At 37.3% G+C, this 19,472-nt stretch overlaps 1 non-coding gene and 2 pseudogenes across 1 annotated transcript; 2 read left to right on the forward strand and 1 right to left on the reverse strand.

Annotated features, from left to right (window-relative positions):
* Positions 1-211: 211 nt before the first annotated feature.
* Positions 212-8,860, forward strand: LOC146882321 (uncharacterized; annotated as a pseudogene).
* On the reverse strand, positions 810-918 carry LOC114171343 (small nucleolar RNA R71). The gene has a single exon (XR_003601441.1). It is a non-coding gene; the product is annotated as a small nucleolar RNA R71 (small nucleolar RNA).
* Positions 8,861-16,979: 8,119 nt separating the features above from the next.
* Positions 16,980-17,795, forward strand: LOC114171342 (uncharacterized; annotated as a pseudogene).
* Positions 17,796-19,472: the final 1,677 nt, after the last annotated feature.

Below are 19,472 nucleotides of genomic sequence, written 5' to 3' on the forward strand. Positions count from 1 at the left end.
GCAATGTTTTTTGTAATTTTTCTTCATTTTTCTTACTTTTGAAAAATTGAAAAAAATACTTGTGCTTTGAGTTTTGAGCTGATTTTTTTTGTGCTTCTGTTTGACCACTCAAAGGAATATCCTACCAATTTTCAAGTCATTTGAAGGTCGTTTGAGTATACTTGTAGTTATACCCTTTGTTATGCCAATATCACTACAAGTAGTGCTTTTTGGTGCATGACTAGGGGAAACCCAAGTGAATTACAACCATTTGACCCTGAGATTGATAGGACATTCCATAGAGGAAGTAGGCATCCTAGGAATCCATCTTTGCATGCTGAATATTCAGTGACATTTCCTGATTCTTCTGATTCTCATCACATTCCTAACACTCCTCATTCTTTGCATTCTGAGCATACTGTATACTCTGAGCATTTTCATACTGATAACATGGCTCAACCTCCTCCACCTCATGAGAGAACCATGAGTGAGCTCACTGCACCAGAGTTCACTTATGATAGTTTATGCATACAATACCCTGAGGAGGAGGTTCCATATGTGCTGAAAACTGGTTTGATACACTTGTTGCCAAAGTTTCATGGTCTTGCAGGTGAGGACCCGTGCAAACACTTGAAGCAGTTTCATGTCGTCTGTTCCACCATGAAGCCTGCAGATGTACAAGAGGACCATGTATACTTGAAGGCCTTCCCTCATTCTTTGGAGGGTAATGCGAAAGACTGGCTGTACTACCTAGCACCTAGGTCCATCACAAGCTGGGATGACCTGAAGAGATTGTTCCTTGCCAAGTTCTTTCCTGCTTCAAGGACAACAGCCATACGGAAGGAGATTTCTGGCATCAAGCAGCAATCTGGGGAGACCCTTTATGAGTACTGGGAGAGGTTCAAGAATCTTTGTTCAAGCTGTCCACACCATCAGATTTCTGAACATCTCCTCCTGCAGTATTTTTATGAAGGCTTGCACCACATGGATCGAAATATGATTGATGCCGCAAGTGGTGGTGCCCTTGGTAACATAACCCCAGCTGCAGCCAGACAACTGATAGAGAACATGGCTTCAAATTCTCAACAATTTGGCACAAGGAGTGATGCCATAGTTGTTAGAGGTGTTCATGATGTAGGAGCAGCCGAGTACACGAAGAAGTTGGAGAGTAAGATTGATGCTCTTACCACACTGGTCAACCAACTTGCTTCCAATCAGAGAGCTCCAGCTGCAAGAGTTTGTGGCCTTTGTACATCTGTTGATCACTTTACAGACTCTTGCCCAACATTACAACAACAGGCTTCTTCTTCTACACCAGTGGATACCCCTCAGGCCTATGCAGCAAATATTTTCAACAACAATAGGCCCCAACAGCAACAACAAAACCACCATGATTTGTCAACCAACAGATATAATCCAGGATGGAGGAATCACCCTAATTTGAGATGGGGAAACCAGGGGAACCAGCAGCCCTAACAATTTCAAAATGTGCAACCACCTCCACAACAAAGAGTTGCACCTGCACCACAAGCTGCTCCTGTTCCACCTGTACCCACACCAGCTCCTGCTGCAGCACCTGCACCTTCTTCTTCTACTTCATTGGAGGAGTTAGTCAGGATGATGACCCTTCAAAATATGCAATTTCAGCAGGAGACTAGGGCCTCAATCCAGAGTTTGACAAATCAAATGGGGCAGATGGCCACTCAGCTAAACCAGGCACAGGCTCAGAATTCTGACAAGCTTCCATCACAGACGGTGGAAAATCCTAGGAATGTGAGTGCCATTACTTTGAGATCTGGGAAGAACATTGAAGTTCCCACCTCCGAGCCTACACCTCCAAAGGAAGCCGACCCTGCCACACTTCAGAGAAAGCGTGATGCTCATGCAGCTGGTCCTTCCACATCTGGTGCGACTTCTACACCTTCCACCTCTACTGCTGCACCTTCCATACCTCTTCCTTTCCCTCCAAGAGCCATTCCAAGCAAAAAGATGGAAGAGGTTGACAGGGAGATCTTGGAAACTTTTAGGAAGGTGGAGGTGAACATACCTCTGTTGGATGCCATTAAACAGATTCCCAGATATGCAAAGTTCTTGAAGGAGCTATGCACGCACAAGAGGAGGCTGAAGGGAAACGAAAAGATCAGCATGGGCAGAAACGTGTCAGCATTGATAGGTAAATCTGTTCCTCAGATTCCTGAGAAGTGCAAGGACCCAGGTACATTTTGTGTACCTTGCATCATAGGTAATAATAAATTTGAAAATGCAATGCTTGATCTTGGTGCTTCAATAAATGTTATGCCTCTATCTATTTTTAAATCTCTTTCTCTTGGACCCCTGCAACCTACGGGTGTGGTGATTCAGTTGGCAAATAGAAGTGTTGCCCACCCCGCAGGTTTGGTTGATGATGTTTTAGTTCGTGTTGGTGAATTGATTTTCCCTGCTGATTTTTACATTCTTGATATGGAAGAGGGATTTTCACATGGTTCTGCACCAATCATTTTAGGCAGACCATTTTTGAAAACTGCACGAACCAAAATTGATGTCCATGCAGGTACTTTGTCCATGGAGTTTGATGATATTGTTGTGCGATTCAACATTCTGGATGCCATGAAACATCCTTCTGAGGATCATTCTGTTTTTCACATGGATATTATTGATGATGCTGTTGATGGATTGATTTCTGATTTCCACTTTTTGCATACATTAAAACATTCATCCATGTCTGAGTTATCCGAATTTGCATGCATTGATGTTCTTCATTCTTATTTTGATTCTGATGATGCTGAATATGATGTGGATAATGTTGAATGTACAGAGTTTGACTCTCTGGATGTTGTACCTATTCACTTTGATGTTATACAATCAGGTTGCACTAACCATGTTGCAGGAAGTACATATGCATCTGATTGTTATGCTCAGGTACAGGCTGTGGAACCCATTTCTCCCTCCCCTCTGGTTCCTGATATTCAGCCAGCATCCAGTACTCTAGAGTTGAAACCACTGCCAGACAACCTCAAGTATGTCTACTTAGAGGAGGAGGACAAACTGCCTGTCATCATTTCCACCTCTCTCACTGCTGAACAAGAGCAGAGGTTGTTGCAAGTTCTTAAGAAGCATAAGAAGGCAATTGGATGGACATTGGCTGACATCCCTAGTATTAGCCCATCAACATGCATGCATAGGATATTGTTGGAAGATGGAGCAAAGCCAGTGAGACAGCCACAGAGGCGACTCAACCCTGTCATCTCGGATGTTGTAAAAAAGGAGGTGACCAAGCTTCTACAAGCTGGGATCATCTACCCCATTTCTGACAGTCAGTGGGTTAGCCCCATCCATGTTGTTCCAAAGAAGACTGGCCTCACTGTAGTCAAGAATGAAAAAGAGGAACTGATTCCAACAAGAGTGCAAAACAGTTGGAGGGTTTGCATTGACTACAGAAGGCTAAATCAAGAAACCAGAAAAGACCACTTCCCCCTGCCTTTTATTGATCAGATGCTTGAGCGCTTGGCAGGTAAGTCCCATTATTGCTTTCTTGATGGGTTTTCTGGTTATTTTCAAATTCACATTGCACCTGAGGACCAAGAGAAAACCATATTCACCTGCCCCTTTGGCACTTTTGCCTATAGGAGGATGCCGTTTGGCCTATGCAATGCCCCTGGCACATTCCAGCGGTGCATGCTAAGCATTTTCAGTGATTTTCTTGAAAATTGCATAGAGGTGTTTATGGACGACTTTACTGTATATGGGTCCTCATTTGATGCATGTTTGGATAGTTTGGACAGAGTTTTAAACAGGTGCATCCAATCTAACCTTGTTCTCAATTTTGAGAAATGTCATTTCATGGTAGAACAAGGCATAGTATTGGGGCACATAATTTCAAAAAGGGGCATTGAAGTTGACCCTGCCAAGATCTCAATTATTTCACAATTGCCTTACCCCTCTTCTGTGCGAGAGGTTCGTTCTTTTCTTGGCCATGCAGGATTTTACAGGCGCTTCATTCAAGACTTCAGTAAGAAGGCCCTCCCACTGTCCAACCTATTGCAAAAGGATGTTGACTTCATCTTTGATGAAGGACGCAAAAAGGCTTTTGATTGCCTCAAGAAGGCCCTGACCACAACTCCAATCATTCAGGCGCCCGATTGGACAGCCCCATTTGAGCTTATGTGTGATGCATCCAACTATGCATTAGGGGCTGTTCTAGCTCAAAGGATTGATAAGCAGCCGAGGGTAATCTACTACGCCTCCAGGACATTAGATGCTGCCCAAGCAAACTATACCACAACAGAAAAGGAGCTCCTTGCGGTAGTTTTTGCACTTGAAAAGTTTCGATCTTATCTGCTTGGTTCTCCTGTTGTTGTGTTTACTGACCATGCAGCTCTTAAGTACCTGTTGAAGAAGGCAGAATCAAAACCTCGGCTGATAAGATGGATGCTCTGGCTCTAAGAATTTGATTTGGAGATCCGTGATAGGAGCGGAGCAGAAAACCTGGTTGCAGACCACCTAAGCAGGATTGAGAGGTCTACTGATGATGCTACACCGATCCGGGATGACTTTCCCGATGAAAGTTTGTTGACACTCTCTACTTCTTCCTCACCTTGGTTTGCTAACATTGTTAATTATCTTGCTGCTTCTGTTTTTCCTCCCCTAGCATCCAGAGCTCAATGTGATAAACTCAAGAGCGATGCTAGGTATTACATTTGGGATGACCCCTATCTGTGGAAAATGTGCAGTGATCAGGTTACCAGGAGATGCATTCCGGACCATGAGATTGACTCGGTCCTCAAATTTTGTCATTCATCTGCACCTGGTGGTCACCTTGGCACACAAAGGACAGCTCGTAAGGTGCTAGATTGCGGATTTTATTGGCCCACCATCTTCAAAGATGCGTGGAGGATTTGTAGCACATGTGAGGAATGCCAATGAGCAGGAGGAGCCATTTCTTGGAGACAACAGATGCCTCAACAACCCATGCTATTTTGTGAGGTGTTTGATGTCTGGGGTATAGATTTCATGGGCCCTTTCCCTGTCTCTTTTGGTTTCACTTACATCTTACTTGTTGTTGATTATGTTTCAAAATGGGTGGAAGCCAAAGCCACTAGAACTAATGATGCTCGAGTTGTTGTGGACTTTGTTAGGTCTCACATATTTTGCAGGTTTGGAGTTCCTCGAGCTATTGTTAGTGACCAGGGCACCCATTTTTGCAACAGATCCTTGGGGGTTTTGCTTCAAAAGTACGGGGTTGTGCATAAACTTTCTACACCATATCACCCCCAAACTAATGGGCAAGCTGAGATCTCAAACAGAGAAATCAAGAGGATCTTGGAGAAGATTGTGCAGCCCAACAGGAAGGATTGGAGCAATAGACTTGAGGACGCTCTATGGGCTCACAGGACTGCTTACAAGGCACCTATAGGGATGTCTCCTTATCGGGTTGTCTTTGGTAAGCCATGCCACCTTCCAGTGGAGATAGAGCATCGAGCCTACTGGGCTGTCAAGTCATGCAACTTCTCTCTTGATCAAGCTGGGGAGGAAAGGAAGTTGCAGTTGAACGAGTTGGATGAGATCCGTTTGGAGGCATATCAGAACTCTATGTTCTACAAGGAGAAGACCAAGAGATTCCATGATAGCTCCATTGCTAGAAAGGAATTTGTTGTTGGTCAGCAAGTTTTATTGTATAACTCCAGACTTGGACTCATGGGGGGTAAGTTGAGATCAAAGTGGATTGGTCCTTTTGTTGTCACTAATGTTTATCCTTATGGTGCAGTTGAAATCAAAAGCCAGTCCACAGATAAGAGCTTCAAAGTGAATGGGCATCGTCTTAAGCCATTCCTCAGCAATCCTGCCTTGGCGGATACTGTTGTGGAGGAAACTTCCCTGCTTGACCCCACTGCTGTTTCACCATGATTCAGGGAGTTTTCTTTCCCCTTCTTCTTTACTTTTATTGCACTTGTCCAGGTCTGTCTGTTGTTGTTTCCTTTTGTTTGATTCCTTTTTGTTAATTTGTGTTAGTTAGTGTTATGTTTTTGCTTTCTGTTTGGAACACTCACTTCACTTTTGGAGGATGAGTTGTTGGTTATTCTGTGAACTGATATCCTTGCTTTGTCTTTGCATGTCAAGTTGCTTTTGGAATTGTTTTATCCTGTGTGAGAATTTGAGCCACTCTCTGTTCTTTGTTGTGTGATACCGCCTCTTGAATGCTTGCACAGTGGTCTTGGCTTGACTCTTTCTGATACTTTCCTGATACACATGCATGTTTGGATATGATTTAGGCAATTTTGTTTTGTGAGCCTATAGCCAGATGAGCCTACCTTGAACTATTTCTGTTGATACCCCTTTTTGAGCCTGCATACCCTTTCATTGTTCTACAGCTCATTACAAGCCCTTAGCCTGAAAAACCATGATTATTCCTACCTTAGGAAATTTTGGAGCTTTGGAATTGTTTTGGGAATGGGTGCTCAATTAAGTGTGGTCGCGCACAACAAGTGTGGTTGTGCGCGCACTTGTTGTTGGTTGGTTCTTGGAATTGCTCATTTGTACACCAAAGTGGGATTTCCAAATTGTTGTTTCTCTGCATGTTCTTTGTATAGAAAAAGAAAAAAAAAATAGAGAAAACAAAACGAAAAGAAAAGAGAATAAAGAAAAGGAATAAAAAGTAGTTTGGATTTGAGCATTGTGTGAGAACCGAAGTTAGAAGTGTTGGTGTTTGGGATTATTTTCATGATTGATTGAGACTTATTCCCCATTGCTCCTCTATTTCCTTGGTTGCTTAGCTACTTATCCATATGTTCCACACCTTGTCCTCAGCCCCATTACAACCTTGAAAAGTCCTTCTGATCTTGATCTGCATGTGTTTCTAGTTTGGTTGTTCGTTCTAGAGGCTTGCCAAGTCTGTTTGATGTTTGTTTTTCAAGGGTGCTTTGAGAGTAAACAATAGCCTAGAGATTTGAGTGATACAGTGCATATTTCGTGAGGTTATGTTGCTTTCAATTCTCTCCTTAAGCTGAACTGAGTACTTGACATGTTTTAAATTGCTTGGATGATGTTCATGGATACCTTGCAGCTTTGAATCCTTCTGTGTTAGATGTGTTTCCCTTTGTCTGTGTCGAGTACGTTTGTCATGTGTCTGTTTGTCTTGTGTCTTTTTTGTCTCTCTTGTTATGTTTGTGATGTCCTTGCTTTGCTTTACTCTTTAATTTTGCCCAGGGGTGCAAAAGGGTAAGTGTGGTCGATTTTGATGAGTCATTATTTTCTTCCATTTCACTAGCCTTTGTGTATCCATTAGACAGTTGATTAGTGCTTAATTGTTCATCATTAGAGTGTTTTTCATCTGTTGGGCTTTATTGGGCCACTGTTCCGAATTTGGACTAATTTCACATTATTTGGCCTAATTTTTGTTTTTAATTATTTTTAGGTATTTGGTTGAAGCAATTTTGGAGCTTGGACATTAATAATTAGTTGAAGAAACTTTCCACATCATTGCCACATCATTTCCATGTCATTTCCACGTCAGCAAAGTCAATGAGTCAACATTTGAGGCCTAGAGTGGCATTTTTGTAATTCTGCGGCCCATAATGGCAGTTTTGTAATTCTGAGTGGCATGGGTGATATGACCACGAATTAGGTCTGCATGAGAAAGGAGGAGCCGCCCCATCATCTTCAACCTCTCTTCAAAACCTCCATTTTCGTTCTCCAAGCTTCCATGGACGTCCCCCTTGCGGTTTTTCACGTTTTTGGCTCATTTTTACCGTTTTCATGCATATTTGACAGCACCCATTGAGGGTTTTACGTTTTGAATTCGTTTTCTTGCTTGGGCAGTTCGTTTTGTGGGTTTATTGACTTGGAACAATACCCATTCATGGGGTTTTCGCATTTATATATGATATCACCGTTTTGCATTCCATTTAAGCTTTGAAATCTCAATTTTTGGTCTTAAATTGCGTTTTCAGATTTGATAGTTAGGGTTCTTGGTTCTGATTTTTGTGATTTTAGTTTTGAAGTGTTTAATTACTCATTTCCATGTCTAGCTAAATTCGTGTATTGACTCCTTGATGAAAAACGCAATGAAGCTTTGAGGTTGTGCTTGTTTTGTGAAATCTGCCATGTTTTTGTTCTGAATTCGTGGAATGCATGTGGTGAATCTGTCAATGCTTAATTTACAGAGTAATTGCATGTGTTTTGTTTAAGATACGTTCATGCTTAATGTATGTAGCTTGGCTGTCACGAATTTAAGGATGTGTGCATTGCTTAAGTGCATAATGAAGCTAGATTGTAATTTTCGCTTAGTGAATTATTATCTAGTGGATTGAGACAAGGCAGGGTTGGTGTTAATTTGGTGGCCTATGATAAGTGAAATTGCGTTTGAATCAGGGATGTCAATACGGTTTTAGTAACTGTAGCATTTAAATTAATCTATTGATTAGCATTCCGGATCTGTTTGCCAACCCCCCCCCCCCTGTGTTTTATTGTTGTGTCCATCTGGAAAATTCGCTTTGAATGAAAATATTGGTCGTTGGGAGACGACTTGGTTCACTTTCATGTATTGCATTTAATATGTTTTAATTTGGTGGGGTACGGCCTCTATCAGAAGGGCAAAGACGTGAAGAAGATAAGGGCAGCTCTTCTTGGGACGGCTAGCGGGGCGGGGTCGGCTAGTGGAGAGAAGTTGCCTGAGGCCGGGCTGATTGAGTTGCCGGAGATATCCGTTAGGAAGGATATCTCGATCGACCTTCCGGATACCGTTGTTAACTCTATTGATAACATGGAGGTGGATCATATTGTGAGAACAATGGTAGAGTTTGGAAGTAAGGCCTTAGTCCTTAGTCGACGTGTAGGGTCTCTTTATAGAAGGGAAGTAAAGAAGGTGGGGGAGTTGCAGGGTTAGATGGATAAGCTTGAGGAGGAGAAGGCGGCTTTAGAAAAGGAGAAAGAAGGCTGGGAAGCGGAAAGGAAAAGGCTGGTAACATGGAAGGTGCGTTGCTTGGACTTTGAGGAAAAGCTAAACAAGCGTATAGGGGAGTTGGAAGAAGACTATGAGGATTTGAAGGATAAGTATGATGGGGCTGTTGGGGAACTTGACAATTTGAAGAACAGCGTCATCCAAGAGCATATTAATGGTTTCGAGAAGGGGTTGTGGCAGGCGGCCTTCTTCCATTTGGATGTGGATGTCTTGGATTCAAGATTTGACGTAGATAAGGACGTAGTTGGTGGGAAGTTGGTGAGGGAGGATGAGGGGGATGCTGAGGAGGTGGAGGAGAAGGCGGCAGAGGAGGAGAAGGATGCGGGAGCTGTCGTGGGGGGTGATGAGACCAAGGGGATGTAGGAACTTCATTTTTTTATAATTTGAAACTTGAATTCTGTTTGTAATAATCCGTACACTATTTTACTTTGCCCTTAATATGATGAATGCCTTGTGTATGTTATGTTTGTTATTGGATGTCGATAACTTCCGTGGTAATGGTGCGTTAGCGGATGGGATAATTATGAGTGGATGTTTTGGTGTATGTGATGTTTGGCAATTTGGACTTGTTATTGAGGGTACTCGACCCAGGACGCTTAATTTTGGTAAGGGTGGGCAACGAATTAACCAAGATTAAAGGGTGTTCGACCCAGGCCGCTTACTTGGGGTAAGGGTAGGGAACTTAAACGAAAGAACCAAGATTAAAGGGTGTTCGACCCAGGCCGCTTACTTGGGGTAAGGGTGGGGAACTTAAACGAATGAACCAAGATTAAAGGGTGTTCGACCCAGGCTGCTTACTTGGGGTAAGGGTGGGGAACTTAAACGAATTAAGCAAAAGATACGGGTATTCGACCCAGGCCGCTTACTTGGGGTAAGGGTGGGGAACTTAAACGAATTAAGCAAAAGTAAAGGCATAGAGTCATAAAGTAGGGAACCCTTCTTTTTATTTATTGAATAGGGGTGCCTCGTTAAAACCTCCTTGGCCAAAACCCTCCTTAGGGAAAAAAGACCAAGTGAGGAAAAAGAGTACACCCGTGGTTACAAGTATTGGTTCAATTATGATACATATTTAGCTGAAGTAGAACTTGAGGTGGGATACATTCCATGTGTTGGGAATCTCTTCCCCAGATAACTGTTCCAAGCGATAAGCCCCTCCTCCTGCGTCTTCTTGTATGCGGTACGGGCCGTCCCAATTGGCGGAGAACTTGCCATCCTTCTTTCTAGCACTGCTGGCCATTCTCCATACTAGGTCCCCGACGACAAAAGATCGTGGGTGTAGGTTTGCATTATATTTCCTGGCAGCTTGTTGTTTGGCGGCTAGATTGCGTATTTGGGCTTTTTCTCTGAGTTCGGGAAGGAGGTCGAGATGTAAGGCCATGTTTTGGTGGTTGTGAGTTGGGTCGTATAGTTCTCGGCGCAGGGATGGTTCACCAATTTCTACTGGTATCATGGCGTCTGCCTGGGCCTTAACCTTACCAGATATGCTCGAGTAGTCGATCTAGACCGACTACTTGCCTAGATGGCTTTTGTTGGTGATATGAGGTGCAGGTTGTCCTCTTAGACATTTAGGTTAGGTTAAAACCGGTACAAGTTAGGCTAACTTGGCCTAGCCTGGGTACTTGGCGGTCTCGATATGTACACTGTTTACTTGGTCGAGTTTGGCTAGGTGCGGTACAGTTAAAAACAGTAAAAAGAATTAAGAAAGTGTTAGGAGGAGATGGAATTTGTCAAATATAAGAACACAACGCCTTTCTTAGTATTCGCCAACTTGTTTCTGTTCAAATTTTTTACAATTTTAATATATAAAATATCAATGATTTAAATTGTAAAACGTAAAAATTAGTAAACAATTAAAAAGGTCTCACAAAAAGAAGAAAATTTTCAAATTTCATAACACCAATAATCCCTTTTGAATATTGACCATAGGGTTTGTTTTGAAATATTGAGAAAATTATATGTAGAAAATATGAATTTTTGAAATTGTAAATAGTAAAAAGTAGTAAAAGAATTGAAAAATCGTTACCTAGAGATTGACTTTTTTTTGTACCACACCTAGCCAATTTGACCAAGTAATAATAATAAACGTCCACCATATCTACACGCAAAGTTATTCAGGTAACCGGCTTAGGCTGACCTAATCCTAACCGGCCTAAATCGGTAACCCAAGACACTAAAACCAGCCTAATACCACATATTAGGAATAGCGGCATGAGCCGCCAAAGAGGTAATTGGCCTAGCCGACCACCCTGGTATACTTAATGAAATTAAAGCCCGCAACAGTCGAGACTAAGGGCCTAGGCCAAAGCCTAGGCCCACCTATAGCCCAACCCAAGGCCCAGCCCATTGAGTGGGCAAACAAAATTAATAATCTAGAAATGCACATGGACCCGACGAATTAAAGGTGCGCATTCATTACTTCATCAATCACCTAATTTGACTTTTTGAGAGCTTTTGGCTGACTTAAGCTTCGGAGTCCCTTCTCTAGGTAACCTCTCCCGGGTCTAAGCCGATATATGTCAAATAGGAAGAGGCCAACCGAGGAGATAGCGGACTATATGGGTAAGCTGACACTTGTGCCTAACTAATCTTATTGTTCTCTGCAGGAAAATTTTTAATTTCAAAAACTAATCCCATCTGAGTATCCGCCAACTTGTTTGTTATGAAATCATGAGCAATTTTGATACATAAAATGTCAATTATTTGAATGGTAAATAGTTAAAAGAATTAAAAAAGTGTTAGGAGGAGATGAATTTTGTCAAATATAAGAACACAACTCCTGTCCTAGTATTGGCCAACTTGTTTTTGTTGAAATTTTTTACAATTATTATATATAAAATATCAATTATTTAAATTGTAAACTGTAAAAGTTAGTAAAAAAATTCAAAAAGTGTCACAAAAAGAAGAAATTTTCAAATTTCATAACACCAATAATCCCCCTTTGAGTATTGACCAGAGGGTTTATTGTGAAATTTTGAGCAATTTTTATGTAGGAAATATGAATTATTTAACTTGTAAATAGTAAAAACTAGTAAAAAAATTTAAAAATTGTTACCTACCGATTGAATTTTTTTAATTTCATAAATTAATCCCATCTAAGTATCTGCCAACCTGTTTGTTATGAAATTTTGAGCAATTTTTATACATAAAATGTCAATTATTTGAATTGTAAATAGTTAAAAACTGTAAAAAGAATTAAACAAGTGTTAGGAGGAGATGGAATTTGTTAAATATAAGAACATAACTCCTGTCCTAGTATTCGCCAACTTGTTTTTGTTCAAATTTTTTACAATTTTTATATATAAAATATCAATTATTTAAATTGTAAAACGTAAAAATTAGTAAAAAATTAAAAAAGAGTCACAAAAGAAGAAAATTTTCAAATTTCATAATACCAATGATCCCTTTTGAGTATTGACCATAGAGTTTGTTGTGAAATATTGAGAAAATTTTATGTAGAAAATATGAATTTTTCAAATTGTAAATAGTAAAAATTAGCAAAAGAATTGAAAAATCGTTACCTAGAGATTGAATTTTTTTAATTTCAGAAACTATTCGCATTTGAGTATCCGCCAACCTGTTTGTTATGAAATCTTGAGCAATTTTTATACATAAAATGTCAATGATTTGAATTGTAAATAGTTAAAAACAGTTAAAAGAATTAAAAAAGTGTTAGGAGGAGATGAATTTTGTCAAATATAAGAACACAACTCCTGTCCTAGTATTGGCCAACTTGTTTTTGTTGAAATTTTTTACAATTATTATATATAAAATATCAATTATTTAAATTGTAAACTGTAAAAGTTAGTAAAAAAATTCAAAAAGTGTCACAAAAAGAAGAAATTTTCAAATTTCATAACACCAATAACCCCCCTTTGAGTATTGACCAGAGGGTTTATTGTGAAATTTTGAGCAATTTTTATGTAGAAAATATGAATTATTTATCTTGTAAATAGTAAAAACTAGTAAAAAAATTTTAAAATTGTTACCTACCGATTGAATTTTTTTAATTTCAGAAATTAATCCCATCTGAGTATCTGTTTGTTCTCAAATTTTGAGCAATTTTTATACATAAAATGTCAATTATTTGAATTGTAAATAGTTAAAAACTGTAAAAAGAATTAAGCAAGTGTTAGGAGGAGATGGAATTTGTTAAATATAAGAACATAACTCCTGTCCTAGTATTCGCCAACTTGTTTTTGTTCAAATTTTTTACAATTTTTATATATAAAATATCAATTATTTAAATTGTAAAACGTAAAAATTAGTAAAAAATTAAAAAAGAGTCACAAAAGAAGAAAATTTTCAAATTTCATAATACCAATGATCCCTTTTGAGTATTGACCATAGAGTTTGTTGTGAAATATTGAGAAAATTTTATGTAGAAAATATGAATTTTTCAAATTGTAAATAGTAAAAATTAGCAAAAGAATTGAAAAATCGTTACCTAGAGATTGAATTTTTTTAATTTCAGAAACTATTCGCATTTGAGTATCCGCCAACCTGTTTGTTATGAAATCTTGAGCAATTTTTATACATAAAATGTCAATGATTTGAATTGTAAATAGTTAAAAACAGTTAAAAGAATTAAAAAAGTGTTAGGAGGAGATGAATTTTGTCAAATATAAGAACACAACTCCTGTCCTAGTATTGGCCAACTTGTTTTTGTTGAAATTTTTTACAATTATTATATATAAAATATCAATTATTTAAATTGTAAACTGTAAAAGTTAGTAAAAAAATTCAAAAAGTGTCACAAAAAGAAGAAATTTTCAAATTTCATAACACCAATAACCCCCCTTTGAGTATTGACCAGAGGGTTTATTGTGAAATTTTGAGCAATTTTTATGTAGAAAATATGAATTATTTATCTTGTAAATAGTAAAAACTAGTAAAAAAATTTTAAAATTGTTACCTACCGATTGAATTTTTTTAATTTCAGAAATTAATCCCATCTGAGTATCTGTTTGTTCTCAAATTTTGAGCAATTTTTATACATAGAATGTGAATTATTTGAATTGTGAATAATTAAAAATAGTAAAAAGAATTAAAAAAGTGTTAGGAGGAAATGGAATTTGTCATATATAAAAACACAACTCCTATCCTAGTATTGGCCAACGTGTTTCGTCTGAATTTTTTTTTTGTAATTTTTATATTTCAAATATCAATTATTTAAATTCTAAATAGCAAAAGTTAGAAAAAAAAATTCAAAAAGTGTCCGAAAAAGAAGAAATTTTTCAAATTTTATAACACCTATAATCCCCTTTGAGTATTGAGCAGATGGTTTATTGTAAAATTTTGAGCAATTTTTATGTAGAAAATACGAATTATTTAAATTGTAAATAGTAAAAAGTAGTACGAAAATATTGAAAAATTATTTCCTAGAGATCGAATATTTTAAATTTCAGAAACTAATGTAGTCGGAGTATGTGCCAACCTTTTTATTATGAAATTTTGAGCAATTTTTATACATAAAATGTCAATTATTTTAATTGTAAATAGTTAAAGACAGTAAAAAGAATTAAGAAAGTGTTAGGAGGAGATGGAATTTGTTAAATATAAGAACATAACTCCTCTCCTAGTATTCGCCAACATGTTTCTGTTTAAATTTTTTACAATTTTTATATATCAAATATCAATTATTTAAATTGTAAATCGTAAAAATTAGTAAAAGAAATTAAAAAAGTGTCACAAAAAGAAGAAATATTTCAAATTTCATAACACTAATAATCACTTTTGAGTAATGACCATAAGGTTTGTTTTGAAATATTGAGAAAATTTTATGTAGAAAGTATGAATTTATAAAATTGTAAATAGTAAAAAGTAGTAAAAGAATTGAAAAATTGTTACCTAGAGATTGAATTTTTTTTTATTTCAGAAACTAATCCCATCTGAGTATCCACCAACTTGTTTGTTATGAAATTTTCAGCAATTTTTATACATAAAATGTCAATTATTTGAATTGTAAATAGTTAAAAATAGTTAAAAGATGAATTTTGTCAAATATAAAAACACAACTCTTGTCCTAGTATTGGCCAACTTGTTTTTGTTGAAATTCATTACAATTTTTATATATAAAATATGAATTATTTAAATTGTAAAACGTAAAAGAAGAAATTTTTTTGTGAAAAATTTCATCACAAAAAGAAGAAATTTTTTAAATTTCATCACACCAATAATCCCCCTTTGAGTATTGACCAGTGGGTTTCTTGTGAAATTTTGAGCAATTTTTATGTAAAAAATATGAATTATTTAACTTGTAAATAGTAAAAAGTAGTAAAAAAATTTAAAAATTATTACCTAGAGATTGAATTTTTTTAATTTCAGAAATTAATCCTATTTGAATATCTGCCAACCTGTTTGTTATGAAATTTTGAGCAATTTTTATACATAAAATATCAATTACTTAAATTGTAAATAGCGAAAAACAGTAAAAAGAATTAAAAAAGTGTTACCGTGAGATGGAATTTGTCAAATTTAGGAACAAAAATCCTATCCTAGTACTGGCCAACTTCTTTCTTGTAAAAGTTTTTGCAATTTTTATATGTAAAATATTAATTATTTAAAATGTAAAGAGTAAAAGTTAGTAAAAAAAATTAAAAAAGTGTCACAAAAAGAAGGAAATTTTCAACTTTCATAACACCAATAATCACCTTTGAGTATGGGCCAAATGATTTCTTGTAAAATTTTGAGCAATTTTTATGTATAAAATATGAATTATTTAAATTGTAAATAGTAAAAAGTAGTAAGGAAAAATTTAAAAATTGTTACCTAGAGATTGAATATTTTAAATTTCCAAACTTAATTCCATATGAGTATCTGCCAACCTGTTTGTTATGAAATTTTGAGCAATTTTTATACATAAAATATCAATTATTTAAATTGTAAATAGTTGAAAACAGTAAAAAGAATTAAAAAGTGTTACCGTAAGATGGAAGTCAAATTTAGGAACATCAATCCTATCCTAGTATTGGCCAACTTGTTTCTTGTGAAATTTTTTACAATTTTCATATATAAAATATTAATTATTTAAATTGTAAATAGTAAAAGTTAGTAAAAAAATTTAAAAAGTGTCAAAAAAAATATGAAAAATTTTAGCTTGATTTCAAATTTCATAACACCAATAATCCCCTTTCAGTATTTGCCAATGAATGTTGTAAAATTTAGAGCAATTTTTATGAAGAAAATATGAATTATTTAAATAGTAAAAGTTAGAAACTAATCTGATGAAGTATGAATTTCAGAAACTAATCTCATCTGAGTATTTGTCAACCTGTTTTTTATGAAATTTTGAGCAATTTATATACATAAAATGTCAATTATTTAAATTGTAAATAGTTAAAACTAGTAAAAAGAATTAAAAAAGTGTTAAGAGGAGATGGAATGTGTCAAATTTAAGAACACAACTCCTATCTTAGGATTGGCCAACTTGTCTCTTGTGAAATTTTTTGAAATTTTTATATATAAAATACACACTAGTGCAGCATTGCATTTTTACCTCGCCTTATAGGCCTCGGTTGGCAAGAAACCGAGGCCTATAATGGCGCGGTGGCAATTTTACAATTACAGGCAACTTTTATGCCTCGGTTCACCTAAAACCCGAAGCCAAAAGCAGTTATAGGCCTCGGTTACAAAAAAACCGGTGCCAAAAGGGGTGTTAGGCCTCGGTTAAGAAGGCCCAAAGCTAAAAAGGTTGCCAAAATTTTCAAAAATGCCATTCTCATTTTGACTTATAGGCTTCGGTTGGGAAAAAACCGGTGCCAAAAGGGATGTTAGGCCTCAGGTGTTAGGGAACCGGGGCCAAAAGGGGTTATATGCCTCGGTTCTAAATTGAACCGAGGCCATATAGTTTAATTAGGGCTCAAAACTGAACCCCCTTACTTCCTCGCGCGCGCTGCTCCTCCATTTCTCTCTGCAAATATTCACTTTTTCTCCACAACGCAAACCCAATCCCTTCACTTTCCACTCCGCATTTTCACAAACACAACGCAGGCACATTGCTTCCATCAAATTCTCGTCTCAGCGTTACCCACGTATCTAATGCTGCTGCATCGAAATCGACATGGTGAAGAACTCCCAAGGAATCTACGCCCCCAAAAGCGACAAGGTCATTGTTCTCTGGGACCTCGACAACACGCCCCCATGCGGGCCTCTATTCGCCAAAAACCCTCGCCTCCCGCTTCGGCAAGGTGACTGACTTCTTCGCCTACGCCAACCGCCATGCCTTCGTCCACCTCCCTAGTGGGTCCTAGAAGAGCACCGGGAACGCAGGAACCTCGACATCCTCGAACGGAAGGGTGTGGTCACACCCTCGGAGCCCTACACGTGCGGGATGTGTGGGCGCAAGTGCAAGACCCACATGGACCTGACGAAGTACTTGAAGTCGCTGAAGGGGAAGAAGAAACAAGACTGTTTCAAGGAACAATTTTTGCGCAGGAATCATAAGTATAATGAGGCGACAAGGACGCTGCTGGTTCCGAAGGTAGGGTACAGGCTGGCGGCGGAGCTGCGGCGGGCGGGGGTGTTTGTTAAGACGGTGCAGGATAAGCCACAAGCGGTGGATTGGGCGTTGAAGAGGCAGATGGTGCATTCGATGAGTAGAGGGATTGATTGGCTGTTTTTGGTTTCGGATGATTTAGATTTTTTGGAGATGTTGAGGAGGGCGAGGGAAGCGGATTTGGGAGTCGTGGTGGTGGGGGATTGGGATAGGGCTTTGGGGAGGCATGCGGATTTGTGGGTGCCATGGAATGCGGTTGAGAATGGTGACATATGGCCTCGGGTACTACGCAAACCGAAGCCAAAAAGGGACATATGGCCTCGGGTCATACTAAAACCGAGGCCAAAACATGAGCGAATTTTTTAAAAATGTAAAAACGTGAGCACATATGGCTTCAGTTAGACCTACCAACCGAGGTAGAAGAGAGACTCTATGGCCTCCGGTACGTGGGAACCGAGGCAGAAGAGGGGCTCTATGGCTTCGGTTTACAACTGAGGCCAAAGGCTATCCTCTTTTGGCCTCGCCCCAATATGCCTCGGTCCGGGAACCGGTGCAGAATATGAAAAATAACCACTGCCAAAAGGCCTTCCTGCACTGGTGACAATTATTTAAATTGTAAATAGTAAAAATTAGTAAAAAAATTAAAAAAGTGTCACAAAAAGAAGAATTTTTTCAAATTTCATAAAACCAATAATCCCGTTTAAGTATTGACCAGAGGGTTTCTTGTGAAATTCTGAGCAATTTTTATGTAGAAAATATGAATTATTTCTATTGTAAATAGTAAAATGTAGTAAAAAAATTTAAAAATTGTTACCTAGCGATTGAATTTTTCTAATTTCAGAAACTAATCCCATCTGAGTATCCTCCAACCTGTTTGTTATGAAATTTTGAGAAATTTTTATACATAAAATGTCAATTATTTGAATTATAAATAGTTAAAAATAGTAAAAAGAATTAAAAAAGCATTAGGAGGAGATGGAATTTGTCAAATTTAAGAACACAACTACTATCCTAGTATTGGCCAACTTTTTTTGCAATTTTTATATTTCAAATATCAATGATTTAAATTGTAAATAGTTAAAGTTAGTAAGAAAAGTGAAAACGTGTCCCAAAAAGCCGAAATTTTTCAAAATTCATAACATCAATAATCCAATTTGAGTATTGGCCAACGAAATTCTTGTGAAATTTCGAGCATTTTTTATGTAGAAAATATGAGTTATTTAAATTTTAAATAGTAAAAAGTAGTACGAAAAAATTGAAAAATTGTTTTCGAGAGATCGAATATTTTAAATTTCAGAAACTAATCCCATCTGAATATTTTGAGCAATTTTTACACATATATTTTCAATTATTTGAATTGTAAATTGTTAAGAATAGTAAAAAGAATTAAAAAAGTGTTAGGTGGAGATGGAATTACAGGGAAAGAGCTTCCCAAAGATGAGTGACAGAATTTCATGCTCAAAAACTCAGAATCGCACCTTTGCTCGCGAAAACACAGCTTATATAGTATGGTTTAAGTTAAAATAGTCGATTGAATTTTTCATATAGTCAGCTGATTTCATCTGACTTAAGTGAAATCAGTCGATTGAAAAATAATTCAACTGACTGAATGCATTCATACCAGAAACTATATACAACAAGCCTTTTAACCTGTTAAAACCTATTTTAACAGATTAAAAGAGACACACTAAGGCACACAAGACATCTAATTTATGTCATATAGCCTACCAACAAGATATAACACTAACACATTACATTTAACATGTTATATACAGATTTAACACACTACAACTTAATCTTCAAAAGGATCTTCATTAATCTTCATCAAACACTTAAGATATTCATGCACATGGCTTTATCAATTCTTTGCTTCAAGCTTGCTTGTGCCCACAATCTCCCCCTAAATTGATGAAGCCAACATCCTCGAGTTGAATTGATGAGCTAAGATCCATAGAGAAACCTAAAAAAGCTTTTGCATACAAGATACCAATATTCCAAACATAAAACCAAGCAAAAGCACACAAGCATACATACATATTACAT

Source organism: Vigna unguiculata, chromosome 10, assembly GCF_037176805.1.
Source record: "Vigna unguiculata cultivar grain cowpea cultivar isolate G323 ecotype 2 chromosome 10, ASM3717680v1, whole genome shotgun sequence".
In the NCBI taxonomy this organism is placed as follows: domain Eukaryota; kingdom Viridiplantae; phylum Streptophyta; class Magnoliopsida; order Fabales; family Fabaceae; genus Vigna; species Vigna unguiculata.